Raw genomic sequence first — 10948 nt, 5'->3', positions numbered from 1 at the left:
TCACATCACAAGAATCCTTATCGTTCAGTCCTTTGGGGGTGAAAGGAAGAGAATGCTTAGCCTGATATGAGGAAAGTCATTAGAAATTAAGTACCATGTAGCTTCATCGCCCATAGCAGAGAAGTGAAAACCAGGTCATGTACGGCACCTTGATATATCATTTTTTATTTTGATCTTGGCTTGCAAGTCCTTTCTTTCTCCTTCCCTTGCAAAGGCACATACTTAGGAACACAAATCTGTAAGCATCCCCAGAGCAGCCTCTGAGGCTGTTTTGCTGCATTTCCCAGAAAGCAGCCTTAATTTTGCCAAGTCAAAAGAATCACCGATCCATCATCTTTGCTACATGTTATAAAGCACGGAGGACTAAAGCAAAGTTCAGACGTTCAATGTTTTTCCTCAGAAAAGTGCCCCACTTCAGTCTGCTCCATCTTTCCTTCCCTAAACAGAAGAACTTTTGCCCTTGGTTTCACATCTCTGCTCCGGTCACAGGGCTGCTTGATGGTAGCAAAACATGCATTACATTCTGGTTGTTTTTTTTTTTTTTCAATCCTAAATAATCCAGACAAACTCCCTGCTCTTACTATAACACTGGCATGCATTTGGATTTTTCCTTGAACACGAACAATTCAAACTCTTGCCCATCATTTCACTTCATTTTCAAGTAACCATTTTTAATGTAAGCCACAGCATTCTATCTGTGGACTCAATTTCTGGAGTGAGCAAGAATTTGTTTTCACCCAGAGGTGCATGCCTTCACGGCACGGGTCAACAGCTTCATGCACAGACCACTACACTAGCTTTTCAGACAATATTCTGCTAGCAGACTCCTTTACAGACATGCTACCAAATCAGCTCAACTCATACCTATTGCTGTGGCTAAATACGGGGTTCGGGTGAGAAGTGGGGAAGCGGTTTCCTTAGTTCACCACCAGTTTTGTTGTCTGAAGGATTACTGAGATCATGAACACTGCCTTCTTTGTCCCTATTTTTTACATGTCTTTTGGCAGCTACATACAGCAAGACAGATTCCTTTATGTATGATAAATGCTACAATCACTGCCATCTCCTTAGGGAAGGCAAAGAATGCTGATCACAGCTCAAATGGGTATATAGCTCATACTGAAAATACAACTTCTCTGCTGCAAGGGAGACTGATCTTCTGCAGGCTAAACAGTCACAGATATAGAACGTGTTTTGATTAACTGAGCATGCTGCACTTGATACAATAAAACCATTACTTTGCATGGGTTTGATCACTTTTGTTGTCCTTTAAGGCAATGATTGTATTACCATATTGCTTTTCTTTCAAACTTCAGCTTGGGAAAAGAAAGTAAGATGCTTGTCTTAAGCAGGATGAAATCTAGAGGAAAAAGATCCGTTCATCATCACCTGCTCCCCAGCCATTCTAAAACAGAGTACTGAAGCAATTGGGGATTTTACCAAGCTGATAGTTACCTCCAAGCATGAGCTTACACAAGCAAGTGCCCAGAGGAACCTGCAAACTTACCTTAGATTATACTCTGACATACTTGCAAAAACTATCAGCTATTGACACTGCTGTCAATAATTTCCTATTCCACCTTGGAATCTAAAAGCATTAAAAAGCCTAAGTAATTATTCATAAGGTAGAAATACTTTCTCTTCTATAGATAAGTAAAATAAGGTACAGCGTGTGCCATTTCTCCTGTAACTCCTACTTGCGTGTCTTAATCGTACACTTGTTCTCCTTCACTATTTACTTTCCTCCCTTTCTGCCCTCAAGCAGTTTGGGAAGCTTCTAAACTGTTTTGTTCTTCAGGGCTTTTTTTTTTGTTTTTTAATAGTCTGTATGGTCCTAAGTGTTGCTGCAGACAAACACCCATACAAAATTAAATTCAATAAACCAAAAAATTTTAGACACTTGCAGAACTGCTGGTAGCATACAGTAAGTAGAAGTGTGACATGCACTGTAGAATAGGCAGTCTTTGCTGTTGTAAAAGCTTTTACTGCACTCTGTTCCATTTAGTTCTTATATCAGCTGGATAACGGATGATTTAAAATACAAATATTCTATATCATATACTTCAAACCTAGGCTCTGAATGCAAACAGTGCCATTATCTGCTTAACAAAGACCAATTATTCAATGAATAATCAAGCTACTGTGCAAGTTCTGAATGCCTATGTTATTTCATAATATGGTGTCTTCTGACCTAGACAGAGCTGCCTACAGCATATAATTAAAGGTTTCAGATACATTATGTTCTTCTCCTGCCAAATGCTGTTCATGCAGTATGCTTTATATACCCAGTGAAACTAACAGAAAAACAGTCTATTTCAGACTGAAGTGCTTTGTTAAACCATTTAAACAAAACCAGTGTACAGCCTCAAGTTCAGATGCCCTTCTAGGGAAGCAAAGTACCGCCACCACCTGTTTTTCCTCCAATACCAAAATCTCCATTCTATAATTTAATATTTTGAACACTGGCTTTCCCTTTTTCTACCTTCATTCTATGATAAAACACTCTGCATTGCTTTATGATAGCATCATAATTAAGTATTTCATTACATTAGACATTACCTGGAGAGAAAGCTCCCATACCACACAGCCAACAACAAAGAGTGAATATGTTTTAAAGTGATTTTTAAAGCCTGTGAAATACACAGGCACTAGGGCATGAAAGTCCTCCCTCTCTTGACAAAATGAACTGTGCAAGCCCGTATTTCCCAGTCAGTTTGTCCCATGTACCTTAATCCTTATTTGAAGGCATGAAGCAGAAGAAAGCTCACTTCACATGTTCACTCAGTCTATGAAATCTCTCCACCAAGGCATCCTGTGAAAGTGCTAGTTAACAGCATTTTTAGAAGAGGATGTGGATCATTTCTCACTAGATGATATACTTACTTCATTTAACCCAGCAAATATCAATCCAATACTAGCTAATGCCAGTCACCTAGTCATTCCGAGAACTGGCCGCATTTCCAAATGTGTCAAACAAATAACCAATTAGTCTTTGTTTGCTAGTTCACTGTATCCAGTGCTTTCACGTTCAGGCCTTGGCAGTCTACCAGCTACTTTGACTGCAGTCCCTTCCCTTCCCCCCCAAAAAGAGAAATCACCTTAGACTGAAAGAAGTTCTTCAAAAGCAACAAGCCTAACTAATCTTCAGACTGAAACAGTGCATTCAGATTGGGTGCAACATCCAGTCGCTAAAGGAAAAAGGACCAAGTTTCTTTCCATAGCTCCCAAATTTCAGAAGAGTGTAAGGGAGTTGCTGACGAGCATTTTTAATCAAAAGAGAATGTAATTAATAAAAACAAAAAATACCCTTACAACTGGACAGTATGTAGCTCAAAATCCAAAGGGTTGTAAGAGTCCCTGAGCTCCTATTCCTCCAGCTGTTGAGGGAATCCTTTGCCTGGCACTCCAGGCCTTCCCAGCATTTCAAAGAATACCTTCATTTACACATCAAAAATCCTCTACTTTCTGGCAGGATATGAAGCCTGGGTACCAGCCTAAAAGCAGCACTTCAGGATAACTGTTACAGTCTCTTGCTTAGCTAGAACCATGTTATTTTACCTGCACAACAATTACTTTTTCTACAGCAGAATACTAGATGCAAGAAAATGGTCAGTATCTTTAGTTTAAAGATCTTTAGTATCTTTAACTACATCTAAACTTTTCCTAATGTTAGTCTCAAGAGTCACTACGGTGACCTGATCCTGACTTCTAAGACCATAGAGAAACTGCCTTATCAGTTATTTCTGCCTCACAAGCAGCAGACTACCGAAGGAATTCTTCCTCATTTTCACATTAGAAGACAATAGCATGGAGCCAAGTTTGGCAAAAATACCCATGAATCTGAGCATGTCACAGTTACATCCATCACAGATTTATCCTTCAACACTCCAGAATATTTAAATAATATATTTCAAAAGACTTCAATACAAGTCATACAACACCGTGCATTTAAAAAAAAAACTCAACCACTACACACTAACTAGTCTCTGAAGTTCTCTGATTTGGGTGCTAAAAGCAAACCTTTGGGTTTTTCTGAGACTTTGTGTTTGGTTCTCCCCCCCCCCCTTTTGCATTGGGAAAAAAAATCCACAGAACACAAATCTTTCAACATTTCACATAAGAATCAGCTCCATCCAAAGTACTGCAAGATGCAGCTCAGCAGTGATTTAACAGACCCTACCATTCAGACAGCAGAGCCGGCTGTCCTCAGGGATACTACTACTACAGATATTCAGCTATAGATCACCAATAGATAGGCCGCAGCTGTCATGAGACTGTCATAGAAGCCATTAAATATTTCCTTCTCCCAAAAACTACTTGGTATTCCCACTGTCAGCCTGGTTTCACAGCTGTGTACTGAGGGTTGGATTTCCATTTTAAAATACTTTGAAGATACACTAACGCACAGAATATCTGTTCAAAAACAGTTCATTCAGAGTAAGTCTCAAACTCAGGTTTCCTTGGAAAACTTACAATGAACTTTTCTCATTGCCTGTTTCAGTACAGGACAAAAGCTTTCTAGAAAGCAATCTACAGCCTTTAAATTGACTCTTGCACGAAAAAAGGCAAAAAATCCTAATGCTGTGTTAAAAACACAACAAAAACTTTAAAGAATGCAGTGAACAAACTCTAGCCACTCTCCTCCCCAAAGCCAAAACTATTCTTACCAGTCCACAAGCACTTTCATATCACCGTGGGGTCACTGCAGCACTGTCCTACATAATAAATACGCATGTAACAATCAGAAGCGAGGATCCCTGATCTAAACAGCAAGAAAGATTGTTTCAGATAAATTAACAAAGATTCTTAAAAGTGTCACACTTAATCACTTTAAAAAAAAGAAGCTACTACTGAACAATGAATTTAGTATCTGCTATGCATTTAAAGAGACTACATTACAAGCTTGTGCTAGGATGCAAAAATGTCAACAGAATTTTTAATGACATATATATACAGTATTACCTATATAACTAAGGTTTTCCTAAGCATCTATCACCATTCACAATGTTCTCATTAAAAATGTATTTAGCTTGCAAATCCTCTGGGACAAGACTTGTCTTTTATCTGTACTTGAATGGTCTATAGCACAATGAGGGTCCCAGTCTTTCGTGCTAATCCTATTAGCATAGGGTCCCAGTCCCTATGCTAATACTAGCATAGCACAAGTATTTTTTTCATGTAGAAGATTGAAAATATTCAGAAAGCACCCTTTGTGTTCGCTCTGTGTTTAATTCCCATTTAGAGTTCAGAATAAACACTTCAGCTGTCATTCTATTAACAGTTTTACCTACATAAGAAATTCAGGATGGGGCCAAATTTGCCTTCATAATGATTTCACAGTAAGTGGCAACCAGATGGACAGCACACTGCCATATGCTCCCCTTTGCTGAAAGGTGGAAAAGTGAGCAAATATGAATCAAAGAAAAAAAGGAAGGAGAGTGGGGAGACAAATATCTCTGCAGTATGCCCATTAATTCATGCACACACCCTTTCCTACCAGAAGCATACACAAACTTCTGTTCCTTGTACCTTAGGATCTGAATTGCAAGGAAGCAATGCCAACGATTAGGGGGCAGCTAGGGAACAGCTGTTGTCTCCAGCATAATCCTTGCTAGGCAGGTACATATCTGTGCTACATCCAACAGTGCTGCATTCCTAAGAGCCATTGTACAAGCATGGGGAAAAGAACCAGCATCACCATGGCCCTAATAAAGTCAAGGGAAGGGAACAAAGACATCACTCCATAGGGTCAGCCACTCTGGAAGCTGACACTTTTTCCAACTAGCACCAAGAGCTGAGAGGCTCAGAAGCTGTGCCTGCTCTGCAGCCTCCTCTGAATTTCTTTTTGCCCAGAGATAATGTGTCAAAATTTTTTAAGTAAACCTTGATGCTACTCAAGTCTTGCGTTGCTCTTTCAGTTGGAGCAGACAATCTGGCCATATTATAATGTCTCCAAGGAGTACCTGCCCTTTTGAGCTAGTCCTAAAAATAACACCTTTCAAAGTTAAGCATATCTATTTAATTACACTACTGCTCCCTGCTCAGAAAGTCCTTCTTCTTAAGACCAAACAGAAAAAAAAGAGCATTCAGATTTCTGGAGGTGGCAGCTGGTAACAGAAGAAAAACAGTAAATACGTGCAAGAAAAGTCTCTGATGTTGCTTTTTTTTTTAGACATGCAAGTTAACACATGAACCTTGACCTATATCTCACTTTCCTGTTAAAAAGTTGTTTTCAAAGCTGTCTAATTTTATCATTCCAGATAAGACTGTAATTATTTACTAGATGTGGGTTGTAAAATCCAGGCAGCTATTAAATACAGAGAAAAATTATGGACTGCTTGCTAGCTGAGACACACCACATGCCTCATGTTTACATCCTGGATGTTTGTTAACTTTAATTATTACAGACAGAGGCTCTTTAGTTCACTTTAAGAGCAGCTTTCTTTAAATTTGTACCATCAGCTAAACTGACTGGTAGTCCAAATGGTGTACTTTTCTATAAGAAATTATTTAACAGACTTGAACAAAAGTATTTAAGGCAAAATACTAAAATAATTCAACAGCAAGAGTCTCACCAACCTCAATAAAATTTGTATTTTGCTATTTTTATATATGAATTTTCATTTTCTATTAGTGGAAAAAGCTGGTAGGCACACTTAAATATCAGACATGTAACACTTTCCGCTACAAAGACTTTTGCAACTTTTTTGAGAAGCTCTGACACTTGCCTCATTTGCAGGCAGCCTTTGAAGTTCCCTGGAATAGCAGAGATGCTCTTTGTCTCACGGCAATCCATTCAAGTTAAACTGAACTGTTTTCCTATGCCTGCTTGCTTTTTTTAATCAAGTATTTCGTGGCCTCTCAAAAAGAAAAAATCAAACGGACATGAACTCCATGTACACAATGGTTGGGCAGCTTGCACCTCTGACAGAACAGTGGCAGACAGTGTGCTACGGAGCACTTACAGGTTGCTGAAGCAAAAAAGCAGAGTGGCAGGACAGACAGCAGAAAGGAGGATGAAATGGGTCAGACTTTACACAGTTTCCCTAGACAAAGCACAGACCCTGAAGGTTCTTCCTCATTCACAAAATAACAACCTTACCAAGTAAGGCAAGTACTTGAATTGGAAGTGACTACTGAAGGCTCAGATCCCACTTAGGGATCTGTTAAGGTCAACAAGGGAAATTTATACCTCCATATAATGTTGTTTTACAAAAAAAACCTAAAAACCACAATACTAAGAGGTTCCATGTTAGAAACTAATTTGCAAGAAGGTTATTTGGATTGAAAGTTAAGCTCTTGAAAATTAGGAAGCATCATATTTAAAACAGCATATGACTTAAGCTCCATTTGCATTAATCCTCTTTTTAACTGTTAAGATCATGTACCATTTTTCCTGCAAATCATTGGCTCATTCAGTGAACAGGGTGGCTCACAATATCAAACTACATCTGCGCAGCCATAAATCAGCCATTTTTCCGACTTACAGGTCTAACTTTGCAACCAAAATATTTGAACATATATTTTTAAATGTAGTTTCATTTGTGTGTAATGCTATAGGTGCACATGGTGCTTTACATGATGCAAGGAAAGATACAGTAATTGCCACAAAAAAATCTTACAGCTGAAATATCAAAGCAACACTGAACCCTAGACAAGATAAAATGAAAGCGAGACAGAGGGAGAACCTCTTTATACTGCAAATATTAGGATTTTGAATAAAGCAAGAAATAAGCCAACATTGCATTTTATAATGCTTAGTTAATGACAAAAGTATCATTAGAAAGCCTCCATTGCTACTTGAGTTTACAAGAAGGTCTGTCTTTCACTATACTCATGCAAAACCAGAAATTTCAACAGGGTTACATGGATTTAACAAAGCTCATTGTGACCTTACAACTAAATTAAGAATTAAACCCTAATACATCACTCTTGTCAAGCCAAATCCTAAGCCCAGCAAATAGGTGGACTGAAATATGACAGAAAGACTGAAGTACACCTTCTGCCGCCTTTCACCCAGCCTCTGCCCCCACTGCACCATCTGAGAATTTGGTGGAAAAAAGCTTTCAATTCACCTTGGGCAGGAGCCTCTAGAGCCAAAGAATATACAACTGCCAAGTTCTACCCCACAGTGACAACAAACCAACATTTATTATTTTTCTCTTGAAGATGGAATTTCACCAAATATGCTCATGTCCACCTACACTACAAAAATACTCCTAAAAGTATTGACAGAGTTTGGAATTTTTTTCAAGTCAAAAAAACGCAAGCTCCCCATTTTCCAACACTGCAGATTCCAGACTTGCCCCTCATATTATTAAACCTAACAAGCATGTGGCAAATGAGTTTCAACAGTACACAGCATCAGGCTAGAACCAGCGAGGAGAGGAAACGGAGGAATCAAATCACGGTCTTCCTCTCACATACCAACTAGCAATGAAGATTCTGCAAATAGCACTTAGCTGACACTTTTGATGATAACACATGAGGCAGAGAGGACTCCAGCTCACTCTCCTATGTCAATATTGGTTCTGCAGTGTTCGTAAGGATAAAGTGTTTTGCCTGTTAAGTAATCCCATTGTCCAGGAAGCAAATGAGTTGAGCACCACTATACCGACGTAACACCCCATTTGTTGCTCTTACAGAGTATGCAGACAGTTTTATACTACATAACACTATTCAGTTAATTGTTGTTCTATTGCCAGGTAATGCAACTAATTTAAATGAATACCAATGATACATTATAGGTAAATTTTAGTCATATCAGGATCTCATAGGGCAATGCAGTTTCTCCTCCTAATTTGGATGTAATCACATGTAATGACACTGAAACCATGCTCTTGAGGTTTTGCTAGTTCTGTCCCTCTGTGCTAAAAGTAATCTGTGATGCAATATTACTGCAGAGTCAAAAACTGCAGTGTATAGACCATCAGAGACGAAATAGCAAGCTGCCAGGTAGCCAGGTTTCAGGGAGTCACCACTGAACCCAAGTTGGAGTAATAGCACAACAGTACCTGGGGCTAGAAGAGGGGAAGTATAATTAGCTGTACGCATCTTTTACAGGGCACCTTCAGAATTGTAATCATGCATACACTTAACTAACCTCTGGGAACAGACACAGTGATAGGGAAAACAGCTACACTGTGCATTATGTTCTGCATTTATGCTGTCAGTCACAATCTGAAAATACTTCAGCTGAGTAGCAGGCTTGCACTAGTACTTGCACTGCAAGCATACATAGCTCACATCTTAATTTTCTTACTGACCTTTTCATAAACTGGTTGCAGTTAAGATCTTCATCTCACCTACTACTCCAGTTCTGAAGCTAGAATAGCTGATGCGTACTCCTGCTGCATGTTCTCTTTGCCCACTGCTGTCTTTAGCATAGATACTACCTGCTAACCACATCTAACTTTTTGTACAACTTACACCTCTTTGCACCCTTCAGGCAAAAACCCCACCTTGCACTAAACAGAGGAAAGTCAATTTTGCAATCCAATGCGTAACATCAAGACAGAACTGCAAGACTTCACTTTGTTCAGAAACATACAGGAATGAGTATGCGTACACATTGCTTCAGGAATGGGGGCTCTTTACTCAATACAGTCACTTCGCTGACTGTAAGCATGCTCTTCACAGTGTTTAGGAACCATAACACGTTTGAAGCAGTGCATACTTGCTTCTTATTCCACATCCTCTGTAAATGAGAAGTATTCCTTCCCTTCTGCGCACAGAGTATACTGCCTCACAATACAGATATTGTTCAGAAGATCAAGTAACAGATTTTCCCATACAAGATAAATTGCTGCATAATGTTAATCACAATATCTTGTTGCAAAGCACTTATATGCTACTATTGTACGGTCTACTTTATAATACTCCCCTAATACGACCATGCTATTAACAACGCTTTTAAAAGGGTCCTGCAGGAACTTGCGGCATCTTCACAGGAACTACCAGAAAACTGTTAAGTATCAATATCATCTCACTTGATCCATGTTCAGGTAATAATGTTTTACAGCACACTAAAAACATACAGGTAGCTTACCCTTCTTTGTTTGTGCAAATTCCAGTAATAAGTCTTGCAAAAAAACTAGGAATCCTGACAGTTGCATCACAAAACAGCAATTTCTGACTCTGTGTGCCTACAACATGACAGGTGCCCTGTGTTCAGACAAATGAGGCTTCTCTGCTGATCGCATTCACAGCTGTAAATATCCCTACATCATTACTCATTTTACTCCTATTATATATACAATCTTTTGCAGCTGTTACAGTGGTGTCAGGTGCACACTCTATCTAACATAGAGGTTGTAGGTTGGTTTGCTCTCAAACCCACATGTAAGAACCAAGAAATTCTGCTGGAGACACGTCTAGCAGATCCTTTTCCTGACTTCAGCATACTAACAAACTTAGAAACCACACGTGTTCGTGTACTATCTTCCTTAAGTAAAGTTACTGCAACATGTTACCCTGTTATAGCACAAATCCTCACAGTTTACAGATTTCACCCCTACAGAAGTAACAAAAAAGGCCTATTAAGTTTATTATGTTTTTACGGGAAGCAAACCAAAAATTCCCTGGCTAAGAGCAGTCTAAATGGATTTCAACTTCAAAAAAGAAACTACTGTTCCTTTTCTTGTTGTGGCAAGAAATGATGCTAGCCTAGGACAGAAGGTTTCCAAAAAGAGCTGCAGCATCTTATAGATTTATAGCACTCAGTGAAGAAATCGTTCAAGCGGCCGTATCACAGGGGTATTACACGTTAGGTGGGTTTTCACACCAAGAGAGAATAAAAGCGACTTTTACGCTGAGGCGTTATTTGGGTTATTTGTATTCGGGAACCGCACGCCAGAAGTTGGCAGCCTGCACCCGTCCTGAGGCGCAGGATCCGTAGGGGGTCCGGCTGTGGGGGACGCCGCCGAGAAGCGGGGGCGCAGGGCTGCGG

Source organism: Aptenodytes forsteri, unplaced genomic scaffold, assembly GCF_000699145.1.
Source record: "Aptenodytes forsteri isolate BGI_AS27 unplaced genomic scaffold, ASM69914v1 Scaffold258, whole genome shotgun sequence".
NCBI classification, from domain to species: domain Eukaryota; kingdom Metazoa; phylum Chordata; class Aves; order Sphenisciformes; family Spheniscidae; genus Aptenodytes; species Aptenodytes forsteri.
Note: the sequence above shows the minus strand (reverse complement) of the source record.